This window comes from Lissotriton vulgaris, chromosome 2_1 (genome assembly GCF_964263255.1).
Source record: "Lissotriton vulgaris chromosome 2_1, aLisVul1.2, whole genome shotgun sequence".
Classification (NCBI taxonomy): Eukaryota; Metazoa; Chordata; class Amphibia; order Caudata; family Salamandridae; genus Lissotriton; species Lissotriton vulgaris.
This window is the reverse complement of record NC_141687.1, coordinates 1,943,307,591-1,943,326,429: the sequence shown is the minus strand read 5'-3', so window position 1 is coordinate 1,943,326,429 and position 18,839 is coordinate 1,943,307,591.

Here is an 18,839-nt window from a genome sequence, read left to right as displayed (position 1 = left end):
AGTTGCCTACTTGCAACTATTCTATGACCCTGCTCTGACCCTCACAGCAGGCTCAAAGAATAGCTACAAGTAGGCCACAAAGGTCCTGGGAAAAAAAAATGCACTGCAACAGAAAGCAAATTACAGATAAGGAAGCAGGTGCCAGAATGGAAGTTTACATTCAGTGACACATTAATAAATCTACCTCAAATTAATTCATGTCAGTTGAAGCAGGGCAGGTGTGCTTGCTTTTTTTCACCCCCATAATCTACAGTGATAAACCAACCAGAGGGTGGCAGTGATGTACCAGAGGGTGGCAGTGGTGGAACAGAGGGTGCTGTGAACCTGTGATGATGAACCAAACGTAGAAACAACATAGTCGCGGCCGTTGCGAGCCGACAAGTAAGTTCGCAATTGCGAACTGTTACAAAACCCTCGCAAACTGGCAGAAACCCTTGCGAACACAAAAAAATCCACAAATTTGCGAGAGTTCGCGGATTTTGCGAATTGCGAATACGCAAATACGCGAACGCCAGATTCGCAAAATTCGCCCATGCTTAGTGTTGACGTTTCGACCCTATCAAGCGCCAACTTGTTGGTCGCGGCGGGTCTTTATCAAGACGATTAAGTGCACAACAGTCCTAGATTCCAAGTGCAAGAGTGTCACCTGAAGTCGTGATAAAATCTTCAGTTCGGTCATTTGGAATAACCTTGTCTATATCCAATCCAGCACGGTGGCTTCGAAAAGACTGCTACTGCCCGGCTTGTGATCTCCGACGTGTTTGCTCAAATCAGTCGGTCTGGCCCGGGACCAGGGTTCAATTCCTGCCTCAGTGGCTCTTGAACTCAATCTCCCCGGACCTGATAATTCTCGCCTCGGTGCCTAGTCTAATCATGGGTCCCTCTCTGTGACTCTGGGCAATAGCTTGCTTAATCTCCACAACGGCCCCAGCAGCGCTTGGATGCCTGGCTTCACCTTGGGGGTGCCCAGGAGTGGACATCTCACAGGAAAGCCAGGAAGGGTTCCACAGCGGTATGAATACAGCGCTACGAGACCTCTGGGTAGAAGGTGCTATATAAATACAAACACATTTACATTTACAGTCTATGTCATCACCATTACTAAAGTCTGGGAAAATCCTTTTGAGGATCTTAGGGTAAAAATATTAAGCCTTCTCTCTGGTACTATTGTTGCTGCCAGCCATCTTTAAGCCTAAGGACCAACTTAACCCTTCTCTCTTCAAGGGTTAGTCTCATCTCCTGACAATCAAGCTTTTTCTCCTCGAGAGCTAGTCAACCTCATCTACAAGGGTTCCCACCACCTTTCCATTAGGGGGTCGACCAGAGGGACTTCTGCCACTTTCCACTATTGAAGGAGGTGTGGGGAAAGCTGGAGAGTTAAGCTCTTTACTTTGTTCTCCAAAATTATCAATTTGGGCTAGGACACCATCCTCATCTTCTTCGGTATGTTGATCGGAGGAATGGCCCTCCCTTTTCTAATCTCTCTTTCTCATCAGAGTTCTGGAGCTTCTCACGTTCCTAATTCTTAGCTGTCACTCTATAGCTATTGCCCCTTGCTTTGCACAAACTCTTAGATAAACAAAACTTCAGGGCTGGGATAACTAACAAGTTGAGACTCTTTCCAGCCTCTAATGTCCCTAACTTTTTACCTGGAAGTTGGGAACTTTTTTAAATATAGAAAACCTTCTAAAACTTTTCCGAACTCAACTAAGCCTTTTAAAATACCTATGGAATGGAGTTCCAAGACTGTTAGAGCCCTATACAGGGCCCTAACAATTCGATTCGGAAAATCAAAATAAAAAAATTCTGAAAAATATTTTTGATGCTAAAGTCAATAAAGTGGATTTCATGAGCAAAATCACTCATGGTACTGAGAAACACAGTTTCAGGGTCCTGAAGAAAATAAGTTTTCACTAGGTCCTATTAATTCCGGCATTCCTTGCCATCTCGTGACAAAGCCCTGCCTACAGCCTCCATTTCTGCTAACACTAAAAAATATCACATACCCAAATCCCCCGTTCTTTGTAGTTAGCCAATTCCTCAACAAGCTTGTTTTTCATCTTCTGCTCCCTGCTTGGTAAAATCCTTGACACCATGATCAGGTTATCTGGACAATGGTCTGAATGCCAAGCCTTGATCAAGCGGATTGAACAATGGTCTCAATGCCGAGCCTTGATCAAGCTGATTGAACAATGCTCTGAATGCCGAGCCTTGATCTAGCTGATTGATCAATGGTCTGAACACTGCCTTGATCAGGTCATCAACTCTAAACACCACCCTGATTGAACAATGGACTGAATGCCAAAGAGTGAAGTAAAGCAGCAGCCTCCTGGGTTTTGTCTCTGACTAGCTTGGGACTCTGTTCTATAACCCGGGCTATTGTAATAAAGGTGGTTCTCTCTGCAGACGAAGGTTTCTGGGTCCACTTTATTATATAAGGAGGGTAAGAGTAGACTCTGGTGATTTCAGCACCACCAAGCCCCCACTCCTCCTTGAGGTGGGCTTTTCTTGGTTCTACAAATGGCGCCTGAACAGGGATACCAAGGAGATGTAGGTCTGGCACGGTGGTCATGAGGGGGCCTGTGGTGGAAGTCTGACAGAGGTACCCTACCCGAGGGACCATTTTTTTGAGTCCGGAAGACCAGAAGTCTTGCACACAGTATTCCCCATCTCGTCTGGGCCACCTGACTGCGTCCCGCTGGTGCCCCCTTTACTGCGGTCTCTGTCTGGATCTGGACTCGTGCCTACGTCTGCAGAAGAGAACAACATTTTCGGGTAAGGGTGGACTGATCATCCACCATTTGTGCTCTGTTTTCTTTCTATATTGACTTTTGCAAAAGCCAAGCCAGTGAGGTGAGTGTTTTTCTCCCACTGTTGTCTGCCTGAAGTAAAAATATGCCAGTCAGTAGTAAGTTCTGAAAGTTATGTTGTTGCATATGTACAGAGGACTTCCTTCTGGAGGCAGCCTACCCGCTTCCTCCAGAAGGAACTCAAAGTTATGAGATGCATGTTAAATATGGGCCATCTGCTATCATGTTTTCTTCCTTATGGGTAAAATATACGAAACAAAGCAATGTTGAATTACAGTGGCCATAGTTTGGCTCCTTTGCACTCCAGGCCCTTTCGAGCCTGGATAAGCAGCTGCTCCGCAAACGGTCTCGTCAAGCCATGTTTGACGCCACCATGTTCTGGAGGAAAGAAATAGATCAAAAAATGAAAAAAAGCAAGCGTTGAAGAAAAAGAAAGAGAGGATGTCAATGGCTGATCATGCGAAAGCGCATTTAGAAAATAAAGTTCAGGAAGGGGTTGAAATGGCAGATAGGCATCATAGGGCTAAGACGACAAAATGTTACCCCGCTCGTTCTCCATGGGACCTTGAGGTAAAAGAAGAAGAGGGGGACTCATTGTTGAATGCTATTCTTGAAGGTCAACCTCCTGCCTATGCTCCGGCTCCTATGTATCCCGCTCTTCCTCAAAATGTTCCTAACGCTCCCCTCTCCACCAGTGGTGGTTCAGGCTGCCCCTCCCATTGTACCACTGGCTGATCCTTTGACTCCCGTCATCCTGCCAGCACCCCTCCCTCCAACAGTTCATACTGCCCCACCTATTGACCCAACCCCGACCATACATTCCCGTCTGCTTGATAATCAGTCTATTGGTACCCCTGTTGGTTACTCTTATGCCACTCCGGACCGAACAAGATGGTCCTCCCTTATGCCCACTACCCTGTTTGGATTCTTCAATACACCTAGAAAGGAGTCTTTATGGTCTGCTGAACTCGCTGGGGGTAGTGAAAGGGACGATATGCGAAAACAATGTGCATTTTGGGTAAATAATGGTAATATTTATGGCGTTAAAGATATCTGGTCGACGTTTAGGCAATGGACGGCCATACAACAAGCAGACATGGCCGAGTATATGTGCACACTTTTAATAAAAAGATACAAAGCATTGTTCATAGATACTCCCCGGGGATTGATTGATTTAAAACTAACTATTGCCAAGGGTCATGTTCAGGGTGATGATATGCATGAAGCTCTTTTTACTATGATTACTTTCAGAGACACAACGGCTTTTCCGCCATCTCCGAATGACAAAGCTATGCCTATGAGAGAGACAGCTCCCGTCTTTATCCCTGCAGTGCTTGCCAATAACCAGGGTGTTGGAGCAGCCCCAGCCCACTGGAGTAGGATGTGGGTGCATGTCCCATGGAAAAGAGCGGATGTTCTTCAATTGAAATCCCAATTGCCAAACCCCGGTAAGAATCAGGCTCTTTACTTTCCGAAATTAGGTCAGATTGTTTCCTCTGGTGTCCTTACCTTAGAAGGTATTGACTTATTATTCGGGTCAGTAGTACCACCCGACATATGGGACAAAATACGCCAGGCTAACCATAATGTCTTTTTGCATGGTGACTGTACCGACTTTGAAAGGATGGAGAATGACAGAGAGGAAGGGACTAAGCCTGATCTGGCTCTTCTGGCTCTCCCGGGCCATCTGTTGCAACTCACGAAGACCCCTTTGCCCGAAATAGCTGTTAATTGGGATAAGATAAATGCATGTAAACAATGTAAGGATGAGTCTGTTGCTGGTTTTTTCACCCGCTTCGAAACTCAGTACAAAGGTCATAGTGGATTGGACCCTAGAGCCCCTGGCTCGGGCTCAGTGTTTATTGATAAATTTGTTTCTAATTTATTACTGTATCTCTCGGCCCGCCTTAACAAGGTTGAGAGTATGTGGTCAGCTCAGACTATGGCAGGCATCCTTGTCATGGCCCAATACCGTGAGAATAGAGAGAATGAAGATAAAGACAAAGAGGTTAGGAAGAACAAGGACCTTAAAATGAAAGGTTTGCTACAACAAGCTTACCCACCCGGGGGACAAAATGCTAGAGGCCAAGGTCCGCCTTCGGACCAGTTACAGAGGCTGCCCCAGTGCCCTCTAAAGTCTCCCTTACAGATGTCCATCAGTTCAGCAGGTCCCGTTAATAAAGACCAGTGTGCCTACTGTAAGGCTTATGGCCACTGGGTTAGTGAATGCCCGGTATTAGCCCAGAATATTAAGTCAGGAAAAACTAGGCCCGAACACAAAGAGAAGGAAATATGGGACATCCTAGGCAGAGGCATGCACCAGATCCCAATGTTTGAGCCCACAATGGTCCGCCCCAGGGTACAGTTAACAGATTTGACAATGGGTATGAGGCCACTAGGACGTACTTTAACGATAATTATGATGAGACCGATGAGACAGGTTTCTACCAGCCATAGGAAAGCCAGGAAAGGGGTAATGCAAGAGTGCCGATTCCTGTGGATCTGCGAGGTCCTTATGTCCGGATGTCAGTTGCGGGGGATAAAAAGAAGTTTCTCCTAGACAACGGGGCTACTAGATCCCCTGTTGCGCACACCTTGATACCGGAGGCACCCCTTTCTGGCTCTCTCAATGTCTCTGTGGGTTTTTCTGGGGTGCCTGTCACCAACCCCGTCTCTAAGCCGCTCCTACTGGATCTCGGTCCAGCTCATATGGATGCTCCTTTGATTCTCATGACTTGATGTAGTGAAAATCTGCTGGGTATGGATTTGCTAAAGGCCTTACATGCTACAATTTCTTGTAGTCCTGCTGGAATGTCCCTTACCATATCACCAGATTTCTCCGCCACTCTGTTCCTCTCTGGACCCCTCCCTCCTGTTCTGCAGGTCTTACCCCCATCACTTTGGCCACTTTTGACACTGATGTAGGACTTCTCGACATTTCTCTGCATACTGTCTGTATCCAGGAAGGTGCCCAACTGCCCCGGCTTTGCCAGTATCGCCTTCCCCAGGAAGATGAGGCTGCCCTATTATCTATGATATCAGATCTCATGAAGACAGGAGTAGTTGAGGAGACATGTGGTAATGAGTGTAATAGCCAAATTATTCAAATTCTTAAAAAATGTATTGATCCCTATCCCTATCCATTTGTCATCGATCTGCGGGCTCTCAACAAAATTACAGCCTCACAGTATTCCGTTGTCCCTGATATCACAGCCCTCTTGACCATGGTCCCAGTGACCGTCACTCATTTTTCTGTTTTTGACCTAAAGAATGCGTTATTCAGCATTCCCATACATACCGACAGTAGACATCTTTTTGGTTTCTCCCTTGGAGGGTGGAGTTTACGGTTCTGCCGCACCCCCCAAGGTTTCACTGAAAGCCCCAGCATCTATAGTCAGGCTCGCAAGAATCAATTGGACTCCCTGACTCTCCCAGCTGGAGCCATTCTGTTGCAATATGTAGATGACCTCTTAATTGCAGCCACATCTGCTCCACTTTGTGAATAAGCAACAGTACGTCTGCTCCACCACCTTGCCTCCCACAATCATAAGGTTTCCTTGAACAAATTACAATTTTGTCAAGAGAAGGTGACCTCTCGAAGGAGGGAAGACAACTAACTGTTGACCGAGTGTCCCTTATTACGTCCATGCCTCCCCCTTTGACACAGAAACAAGTATGTGCCTTTATGGGCCTCACTTCCTCTTGCAGACAATGGATCCGAAGTGATCTTCCAGAGAAGGGAAGTCCGTTGGCCTCTTGGTATCCACATCCAGTGAAACAACCACCAATCACAGATAGCCGCTAGTGACAACAGGCTGAGCACAATGGCAGCGGTCCGATGGTCTGAAGCACACAAGAAATATATCAAACTTCTAAACAATAAATGCTTCATTTCCACAATAGTTATACTTTTTGCTCTCCTCATCCTGCTGGTTGTGGGATGGTTTCTGCTGCTGACCTCTCCCCCAGCTCCTCTGGCTACGACACTGACACCTGCAGAATATCTCCACACCACCTTGTCACCCCATGAACTACCACGACGCCTGGAATTCATGAACAATACTTTTGTACAATTATTGCACCAGCATCAGCTTGTGATTAATACTTTGAACTGTTGGGTATGTGAGCTCATGCTACACTCTAATACACACACTTTCCCCTATGTTGTCTATCCATTTTCTGTTTTTGGGTCCTGTCTGGCTTGGAGGATGCTCGTCACCAATGCATATTCGATCAACGGAGCAACGAGCTCCATCATTGGCAATTTTTATGACACTTTCACTCGAAACAGAACAGACAATATCAGTTATCCTTTCTGCCCTACTACGACATCTGACATCTTGAACATCTCTCATGCTGAACGCAATGAGATGGTTGTGTTCAACACCTCAAGTAGAATAATCTTCTCCCGCTTTCGGTCTAGACACAAAGTTACCACCAAGTTGCAGGCTTTCAATGTGATCAACACGCATGGCCAGGTATGCATGAAAGGACTGGGGACCCGGAAGGTAGGAGTCAGTGACTGCGCAATAGTCAGTACAATGAATGTTACCTCACCACCACTCCTAATCGCTTCTCCAAATACCTATTTTGTTTGTGGACAGTCTGCTTTTACCTGGCTTCCAGGAAATTGGTCAGGTGTGTGTTATTTGGCCTTTCTTCTTCCCCCTACCTTTACTGCTGTTGGGACACATCACTTGACCATTCCCCACCTCCACCATAGTATGCCTAGAGGAGTAATTGAAGCAGATGACACTGCAGGACAGGAGGCGGGGGACTTCTTCAAAGGTTTCCTGCAATTCTTGGGTCCTATGGTCAACAGTCGCAACATATGACACCTTACCCGAGTGGTGGAGGCAACCATTATTGAAACAGCAGGGGCATTGGGCAACATCACCGCAGAGCTTCAGGCGGACTGCCTGATGACACTACAACATCGAATGGTACTTGACATTATCATTGCTGACAGTGGTGGTGTATGTAAACTAATCGGCTCCAGCTGCTGCATGTACATACCTGATAATGCTCCATCAGTCTATCAAGCTATCCAACATCTGCATAAACTTTCCTCTGAGATTCATCAACAATAAGATGACTGTTCCCTCATGGGCGTGAGTGGGGGCCTCCTTTCCAGATGGGGATGGGGGATCCTTATCTTTTTTGCCTTGGGAATAGCAGTCATCATCTCATGGTGCCTGTGTATCCATTGCTTGCCTATGCTTTGTGCTATGTGCACCCAGGCCCTTAAAAGTTCCCCGGTCAGTGCACGTGACACCAACGTAAGGATAATGCTTCAACAAGAGATTGGCGACCTAATGCCGATAGACATATCCTGAGAACATATTTTGCCACTCAATGGCAAAAGGAGGGTCTGAAGAAAATGAGTTTTCACTAGGTCTTATTAATTCCTTCATTCCTTGCTATCTCGTGACAAACCCCTTCCTACAGCCTCCATTTCTGCTGACGAAAAAAAACTATCACATACCCAAACCTCCTGTTCTTTGCAGTTAGCCAACTCCTCAACAGAAAGCCATGAGATACCTACGCCTTGTGTAAACAAGATTGTTTTTCATCTTCTGAACTCTGCTTGGTAAAAATCCTTGACACCGTGATAGGTTATCTGAACAATGGTCTGAATGCCGAGCCTTGATCAAGCTGATTGAACAATGGTCTGAATGCCAAGCGTTGATCTAGCTGATTGAACAATGGTCTGAACACCGCCTTGATCAGGTCATCAACTACAAAAACCTCCCTGATTGAACAATGCACTGAATGCGAAAGAGTGGAGTAAAAATGTATATAAGGCTTGTTTGCTGTGGATTAAAGCAGGAGCCTCCTGGGATTTGTCTTTGACTAGCTTGGGACTCTGTTCCATAGCCTGCGCTACTGTAATAAAGGTGGTTCTCTCTGCAGACGAAGGTATCCGGGTCCACTTTATTATATAAGGAGGGTAAGAGTAGACTCGGGTGATTCCCGCACTGCCAAGCCCCCACTCCTCCTTGAGGTGGGATTTTCTTGGTTCTACAGTCCCCACCGCTGTAACACCTATGTAGGAAAGTGGAGTATTATTTGGTGTGGGAGTTAGTCCTCACCATGTAATACTATCACAATACCTCAAAGATGGTCCTTGGATTTACAATAATAAATCCTTAGTCCTGGTAGAGTGGCAAAGAGCAGTCAGGCTTTACTAGAGGAACATCTGTTAAAAATTTCAGAGTACCAACATGGACGATAAGTAATTTACACGACTCAAGAGAAATCGGACACCAATTTTTAAAAATAGTGTATTTTCATCTTAAGTCAGACACCAAAATGAATGGGATAGCATACATATAACCAGAGTTATAGATTTTTGAAGTCATAAAAAATCAATACATAATTATACCGTGAAAATGTAACATTGTGGTCATTGAGAAAAAACCACTAGTGACAATCCTGGCTGCTCACCCTGGAAGTGTGGCCAGCCTTCTGGGGGTATACACCTCCTTGACTAACTAATTTCCCGCCTTTATGGGTGCAAATGTTCCTAGGGCAGGGGGAGGTCTGTTTCTTCCACTGGGAGTTAGCCCTGATGCATATCAGAGGATGTGCAGCCTTTGAAGCTCATCGCCTTGATGTGACACTTGACTACACTGCTTGGGAGGGTGGCGGTGTGACTTCCTTCCTGCCCAAACCTTTGTTCCTCACTCTTGGGAGAGTTCACACTGCCTGACAGGAGATCAGAATCCTGTCTTTGGCAGCAGCAAACACAGGAAGCGCAGGCTGGCAAGCCAAAGCACAGAGAAGCTGGGACAACCAGGTGGGCAGCCTCTAAGGCAAGTCGCCTAGCTCGAGAATTGTGTCAGGGGTGAGAAAGTACATTGTTTGATGCCAAACATGGGATATTTTGGAAGTACCCTAATGGAGCTGCCAATCGCGAGGGTGAAGGTTTGGCAGCCCATGTTATCCTATGGACCCCTAGACCTATATTACTTTCCAATGGGGAACACCACTGTAGGGACATATATTGCAATATAATATAATACAATATATTGCGCCCTGCCCCCTGGGCTGAGGAGAACTTCCTTAGGAGTGCCTGGCACATATTAAAGATAATGCATTGACTTTGCTGCACATGACGAGGACACAGTCGAGTTAAAGCACTTTGCACTGCTCCTTCAGTGCGCAATGGCAGGCCTGATGTCAGTAAGTTTCTTGGGTCACTCAGGGTGGCACAAAACCGTGCTGCATTCTTGGGGACCCCTTTAGCACCTATGCCCTACGTAACCCTGGTACCATATTCTAGGGATTTATAAGGGGGTAAATCCCTTGCCAATCGGGGTTACCAATTTACATAAGTCTGTTTTTGGGAAAGAGCACTGGCACTGGGGTCTGTTTAGCAGGCTTCAGTACACTGTCAGAGTTGTAAACCAGCAGCAAGTAGTCCAAATCAGGGCAATAAGTGGAGAGCATCTCCAAAAGTGCTGTTTTCTTACATTGTGTGTTAGATTGTGAGGTTTCTGGTTGGCAGAGTATACACCCTATCCAAGCAGGAGCCCCAAACCCAGTCAGGGTAAGTCCGATACACAACCCAAATTAACCTGTGCTCACCCTCTGGTAGCTTGGCACAGAGTAGTAAGACTTAAGTTAAGAGGCAATGTGTAAAGTATTTGTGCATCATGTAAAGTACAGTAACACAGTGAAAACACCACAAAAGTATTCAAAACTGAATTACCAAAATACTGTATTGTTTACTGAATTTAACAAGATCCAAGGACAAATATCTAATCAATATTTCTCACGTTAAAAACACTTAAAGAATGTTTGCATTTACAGTGCTGCAAGAGAACTTGCTCTTCTAATAGGTCGCCCTGGGGGGAATGATAGCGATTCCAGTGGGGGATCGGAACATAGGCTTTCTCCCTGTGTCAGCGCAAAAGCAGTGCTTCAAAAATCAATAAAGACAGAATGTCAGATCAGGGTATGGGAGACTGATCAAATTTCTCCATGCTGGTGGCCTGCGAGAGCGCAGGTAGGAGACAGGGGCCTCGCAAGTCCCAGAGTACACAGTACCTTCTCTGGGGATGCAGCGATGGTCTTGGGATTGTGACCCCCAGTGCTATAGTCTCTTTTGCTGGATACGATGCAGCGACGAGCTGCGCTGAAGTCTGGCGCAGTAGTAGGAGTCACAGAGGGCAGACGCAGAGGTCTCCCTCAGCCGGTCCTTTTTTCTTTGTTGGGTGCAGTATGTGCTGAGCCGCGCTGGCCAGCCTTCGGGTGATGCAGCTTCAGTGAAGCTTGCAAACACGATTGCCTTCGATCGTGATGGCAGACACAGAGGTTCTGGTTGGTGCTAAATGCTGGATGGGGTAGATGTCAAAAAACAACTGCACTCACTCTGCGGTGAACCTAGGACTGGTGGAGGGCAAATCAGGCAGCTTCAAACTACGGTTTGCCAGAGTCTAGCAGCAGTCATTGGGCAAATGAAGCCTTTGATGATCCTGAGACTTCCTTAACAGAGAGTAAGCCAACAAGTTCTTGGAGTTACTAAGGTTGGAAAAGGTTGGAGAGAGATAATCCAGTCCGTCTCACTTCCCAAGGAATAGGCAGAAAAAATACAGACCAAGTAGCAAAGTGGAAGACCTTCCTGGTAGCACAGCTACTCTTTTTGGCCGACTCTGCTCAGGACCCAAAAGTTAACTGAAGACATGGTGTCAGAGGACCGGTACATACCCCCATTTTAGTCTTTGAAGTAGGCAAACGTCAAAGAGACCTTTGAACTTCACAAGGTCCATGCCCTTCCTCCCCTGGCTCCAGACGCACTTAAGAAGAGTAGGCAGCTCTCTTTGTGTGGACAAAGACAATCCTTTTCAGATGCAAGTGCATGTCTTATCTTTTAAATACACTGAACCCTGATCATAGTGCTACCTATGGCCTACCTTGGGGGTGACCTGCATCTAATAAAAGGGATGGTTTGGGCCCTGCAATTAGGCTAACATTCCAGATCAAAATGGCAGTTTAAAACTGCATATGCAGCCTCTGCAATGGCATGCCTCAGCCATGTTTAAAGGGGCACTGAGTGGGTGGCACAATCAGTGCTGCAGGCCAACTAGTATACTTTAATTTAAAGGTCCTGTGCACACATAGTGCACTTTTCTAGGGACTTATAGGTAAATTAACTAAGCCAAATGTGGATAAGCCAACGTTACCACATTTTAGGGAGAGAGCACATGTATTTTAGTACTAGTCAGCAGTGGTAAGGTGCCCAGAGTTCTAAAGCCAGTGGCTAGATAATCTAACTCTCCATTTTGTGTCCCAACAGATAATCAATAATTAAACCCTAACTAGGTGGTAAATGATGTATATTCTCAACGTTTTTGGAATGCAAATTGTTGCACAAAATTAAGAAACATTAGGAACGGAACCAGTGAAATGGATTCCCTAGGTCCTGAAGAAAAGCCTAATTAGGGGTACAGCTTGAAACATGATGACCTTTAGGAAATTAGTATCATAACCTACTTTTTTCCTAAATCTCCCACTATCCTTTTAACCATACCGACTGGAGATAGGATTAAAATGTTGTATACCTATCATTCAGGTATTTTTAGAATCTAACACCATCCCCACTTCCCCCTCATCAAACAACCATCCTTTATCATTAAAAAATAAAATAGTGCTGCCACGCAGCTCATAGGTCGCAGCGGATATATGTTGTTAGCACGCATACTTTTACCACGCATACCATTAGCACGCAATTTTTACAACGCAGGATCCCTTACAACGCATACCTTTACAACGCATGACATTACATCGCAGATACTATTACAACGCATACCATTACAACGTAAGTATATAATTTTTTTAAATATTGTAATTAACAATTTTTTAAATTATTTAATTATTTAAATTAAATTTTAATAAAGAATTTGTAAATATATATGTAAAAAATACCCCTGTACCCCAAAACCCAAACCCGGCCCTGAACCCTAAAAATACCCCTGTATCCCATAACCCAAACCCAACCCTGAACCCTAAAAATAACCCTGTACCCCATAACCCAAACCCAGCCCTGAACCCTAAAAATACCCCTGTACCCCAAAACTCAAACCCAGCCCTGAACACTAAAAATACCCCTGTACCGCAAAACCCAAACCCTGCCCTGAACCCTAAAAATACCCCTGTACCCCAAAACCCAAACCCAGCCCTGATCCCTAAAAATACCCCTGTACCCCAAAACCCAAACCCAGCCCTGAACCCTAAAAATACCCCTGTACCCCATAACCCAAAACTAGCCCTGAACCCTAAAAATACCCCTGTACCTCAAAACCCAAACCTAGCCCTGAAGCCTAAAAATACCCCTGTACCCCAAAACCCAAACCCAGCCCTGAACCCTAAAAATACCCCTGTACCCCAAAACCCAAACCCAGCCCTGAACCCTAAAAATACCCCTTTACCCCATAACCCAAACCCAGCCCTGAACCCTAAAAATACCCCTGTACCCCAAAACCCAAACCTAGCCCTGAACCCTAAAAATACACCTGTACCCCAAAACCCAAACCCAGCCCGGAACCTTAAAAATACCCCTGTACCCCAAAACCCAAACCTAGCCCTGAACCCTAAAAATACCCCTGTACCCCAAAACCCAAACCTAGCCCTGAACCCTAAAAATACCCCTGTACCCCAAAACCCAAACCCAGCCCTGAACCCTAAAAATACCCCTGTACCCCAAAACCCAAACCTAGCCCTGAACCCTAAAAATACCCCTGTACCCCCATAACCCAAACCTAGCCCTGAACCCTAAAAATACCCCTGTACCCCAAAACCCAAACCCAGCCCTGAACCCTAAAAATACCCCTGTACTCCAAAACCCAAACCCAGCCAGGAACCCTAAAAATACCCCTGTACCCCAAAACCCAAACCCAGCCCTGAACCCTAAAAATACCCCTGTTCTCCAACACCCAAACCCAGCCATGACCCCTAAAAATACCCCTGTACCCCAAAACCCAAACCCAGCCCTGAACCCCAAAAAATACCCCTGTACCCCAAACCCCAAACCTAGCCCTGAACCCTAAAAATACCCCTGTACCCCAAAACCCAAACCTAGCCCTGAACCCTAAAAATACCCCTGTACCCCAAAACACAAACCTAGCCCTGAACCCTAAAAATTCCCCTGTACCCCATAACCCAAACCCAGCCCTAAACCCTAAAAATACCCCTGTACCCCATAACCCAAACCTAGCCCTGAACCCTAAAAATACCCCTGTACCCCATAACCCAATACCCCTAATAAATGTATTAAAAAATAGATAAACTTACCTATACTTACGTTGTAATGGTATGCGTTGTAATAGTAGCTGCGTTGTAGTGTAATGCGTTGTAAATACATGCGTTGTAAATACCCTTGCGTTGTAATGGTTTTGTTGTAACAGTACTTTGTGGTAAAAGATGCGTGGTAACGGTTGTATACCGTCGCAGCACGCCCCGATCTGTAGTGGATCAGGACGGACCCTATGATGATGCATGCCATCAAGGGGTAACCCTAGTGGGTGAGGGTGTTACAAGAAATCTCATTTTTTTCTTTTATAGTGGAGGGTTACTATCTATGGTATTGATGGAACTGGGTTTCTCTACTTTTTATATTAAGTTACTTGTAGAGGAGGTCAAACCCAGTTTATCCTCTTCCTCCCCCCTGTGTTTGAATCGTATCTAGGCAGCGTACAGCTGCAGGAGATTTCTTGACGTAGCTTTGCAAACTGTGGGGCATATTATCAAGGGGGTTTATCTCCGCTTTTTTGGCTTTAAAAGCCAAGAAAGCGGAGATAAAATTATCTCCCTATTACCTAGCTGCCGCTAACACCAGTTAGCTACAGCTAGTAGGAGATAGCGACCATCTTGGGCCCCACTTTGCATGTCAGTGATATTTATCACTAATGAGATGCAAAGTGGGCGTGCCAAGATGTTAGCGACTGAAAACAGTCTCTAACATCGCTATCTCCTATTACCAACTTTTGGAGATATTCGCGCTAAGCGGGAATATCTCCAAAAGCTAACACCTGCCCTGAGCAGTTCTTAGCCATGTTATCCAATGGGAGGTGGATAACATGGCTAAGAGCATTAGCTCGCTAATGCATGAATATCGCTGACTTTTCAGCGATATTCATGCTTTGCGGCGATTTTTACCGCATTTGCGTTAAACCTTGGTAATACCAAGGTTTATGTGCGATAAAAATCGCCGATGTGCTGCGATAATTTTTGTCTCCAAACAAGTTAGAGACAAAAATTATCGCTAGTTGTTGGTAATATGCCCCTGTGTTTTTTCTACTTTTGCTTTTTTCCTACACTTAGGAGCACCACTCTTTTTTAACCCACATATTAAATCACAGCCTATTACTAGACAACAGGACTGAAATCACCGGCCTAACTTTCTCAGAGGAGGAAGTTGGGAGATTTTTAGACACTATTTTTCCCTTTGATGGGACGACCACCTCAGATATGAGTACAGACAATACCAACTGGGATGAATTAATGGAATTAAAAAGAACACAGATCAAAGTTACGATACATGTCCTGATGATGACCAAATATTTATGGGTGAACTCAGCCCTCTGCAGTCTCGTTGTATGTAATGAGCTGTTTATCTTCCAACATGATAAAAACTTTAAAATGGATCGGTCCTTAATCTCCTGGCATTGCATTAGAGATTGGCTTGTTCTAATCATAAAAACTGCAGCCCGCCTTTTGCAGTACCTCAAAACTGAGACACACACTATTAAGATCCGCCTGAAATGCTACCAATCAAAAAGCAACCTGAAAAAATAGATTGGAGGAACACAATCAGACAATCAATGATTTTGAAAAAACATTGAAACAGACTAAATTCCAGAAGTTCGAAAAAGATGCCTGTAACTTCACTCATGAAAGGGTATACCCTTACTTAATAGATGATTATGTTACATCGATGAGGAACTCGGGTTACAACACAGACACTGATGGATCAGATACAGCAGTGGTTCCCAAACTCTTGACTCCTGAGGACCCCCATTAAGTCGCCACTGGAAGCCGGGGACCCCCAAGCAATTTGTAGGATTTAAATTTCAAACATTTAAACAGTAATTAAAAAATAATTAACATTTGTGTGCACACAAAACAAATACTCAAATTACTAAGGGTTTTAGGGGCATATTTACAAGCCCCTATTACCATGGGAACCTCACTTTTTGTGATGATCCTGTGGCGATAGGGGCTTCACTTTATTTACAAGCCAGCGTTAAGCCACTTAACGTGGCATAATGGTGCCTTGTAAATAAGACCCCCTTACACCCAATGCTTAGCGTGAAAGGGGTGGGCAGTGGTGTTGTGGGCGTTTCCCCTGCAACACCCATTGATTTTGACACAGTACCCTGTTTACAAGGGCAGCGTAAACGGGAGGCAGCGGCAAAATTAAGACCATGGAAAACCTGGTCTTATCTTAGAGAAACAAGGAGAAATGCGTTATTTCTCCTCGTTTTTGTAAAATGCCTTGGATTGTTTAAGTTCAGGAAGGTGACCCTTCCTACACATCAACAATCTACATTTTGTAACTTCCCATAGAAGTGACAAAACGACATTTCAAGATTGTATATGTGCAGGAAGGGGGACCTTCCTGTACATAAACAATCTTTCGCTGTTAAGTGTAGCACCAGCGCAGGGGAAACGCAGGGCTGCACCATATTCCTGTAAAAATGGTGCAGCCATGCGTTTCTGAAGTGGCGGAGTGTGTTGTTAAGCCAAGGAGGCTAACAAGACTCTCCACCACTTCTGTTGTATTTTATATTGAAAGAATTTGCAAGAAAAAGAAAAAAGTTAATGGGAAGGTTGGTGCTGCATCTCCGCGACTAACTTTTCAATGGTTGGTTTTATTTCACAGTACGAGGCTTCTGCTCCTGCCAGGGCTAGACTGGAAACCCAAAGCAACCCTGGCAAATGATTTCAGACCAGTCCCCACACAGTGCACACCAAGTGCAGCGGTAAGCCTGACCACTACAAAGGTGGCTTTGGGAGGCTCACCCCCCAAAAAATTTAGGAAACAATGGTGCAGTCTACAACACATTTATCATTAAATATTGATTTCCCCACTATCAGCCTCCAACAGTGCTTCTCATCTCTCCATAACCCTTCTATCACGTGTATTTCATTTTTTATAGCATCTCTCATACCATTGTAGGATGCCAGAGCACTTTACATCACACACATATAGAGACAGGGAATCATACCTGTAAATCAGTGAATAGAAAATGTTACAAAAGGCAAAGGGGACTACAGGGTGTAGAATTCACGTGTCATTCATTCTGGTAGGCCTTTTAAAAGAGTGCTTGGTCTGGAGAAGCACCAACTCAGGATTCAGAACAGAACACATTGGTTAGCATTGACTTTAACTATAAAAATGTATTTCCACCCAAATCAAACTTTTTAGCAGCATCAGGCTAATGAAAGACTAGGAAAAAACATAAGTCACTAACTCGTACCTTGCAGTTTGCAAGCAGCTATTTGATGACAGTTTATAGGTCACTTTGCTAGATTACGATTGTCACTTATGAACTGCACAGTAGCAAAAGAATTTCGGTGACAAAAGCAGTAACCCACTGACCTATGCATATAAAATACTGTTTTTTAAAAATGCATTGTACACATTCTTTGCAGTATGCATATTAACCCTCTGTGCTACATTAGATAAGTCAAAACTGCCACTGGACAAAACTCTCCTCTCTCTCCAGCAGGGACATTAATCATTGGTGTTATCTTGACACTTTCATTGGTCTTTGAAAACTGCTAATTAAATCAGATACTTTGCAGTGCTTTTAAAACTGCTGCCTGCGGACCCCCTGGGAATGTGTCAGGGACCCCTGGGGGTACGCGGACCACAGTTTGGGAAACACAGGATAGGAATAAGAATGGCAAAGGAAGGAAAAAACTACACAAGGCCACAGGAAACACATTTGTTCAGGGCAGGGGGTGGGCCCCATATAACGGCCCTCAATCATACCCTGTACCATACTTTTATGGCCCCTCATCCCCAAAAAAGCACCAACAAGCACAAGAATATTGGGGGCCACATCATGGCTCTTATTATGAATAACAAGAAATCAGAGCAGTCCCTATCATTAACTACAAAAAAGGGAATACTATTATCCCAACTATACCACCATAGCTCAAGAGATCTTTGCATTTATATCCACTCAGAACAGTTGTACATAATAGGCAAACAATAAAAGTCAAAGTTATACACAATTTATTTTAAAATATACAAATACAAGTATCAAATACAATGCCACAGTGCAAAATATAAAAAAAAAAATGTATGGTTTTTGTCAGCACCCTACCGATAGTTCAGTGGTGCACACATGATTAATACACGAAATCACAATTAAATGAAGCAAATAGCTATTAAAAACAAGTTGTCGACGCAGCGTTTCGGTTTCTATGATGACACCTTCATCAGGACAGGGTTCTATCCTCTTATTATGAATACACACACATCCAATCAAGGCATTCTTTTAGGACAAGGCCGGGGACGAATGAGGGGCCCAACGAAGAAGGGTTCCCATGTCCATTGGACTCACACACCGGAACAAGTCTGGATGTCCACCAAGAGCATGAGTATGGATGGGAACAACCAACCAGGCCCGAGTCACAGACCAGCCTAATAGTGAACCTCACTGACAAAACCCTATCAAAACCTGCAACAGAAAGTGTTGGAGAAAGGTTTGGGTTTTGTCCCCACAGCAAGCTTGGACACATTTAAACTAAGTTGTGAGGTGAATGAATGTATTAGGAAAATCAAACTAAAGGTCTTTTTCGAAGTGAAACCACAACAGGACAACTAAACAGGAGACACAGGGCTAAGGATGAAGTCCTATTTCACCCCTCCATCCTCCTCCCTACCAGTAGAGATTCTCACTTTCGAGAAAGCAGTTCAGAAAGAAATCGCCGATATCAACCCAAGATCTATATGGGTTTTCATAACCCAACAAAAGAGGAACAGTCTGCAATACATGAACTATGCAACGACAA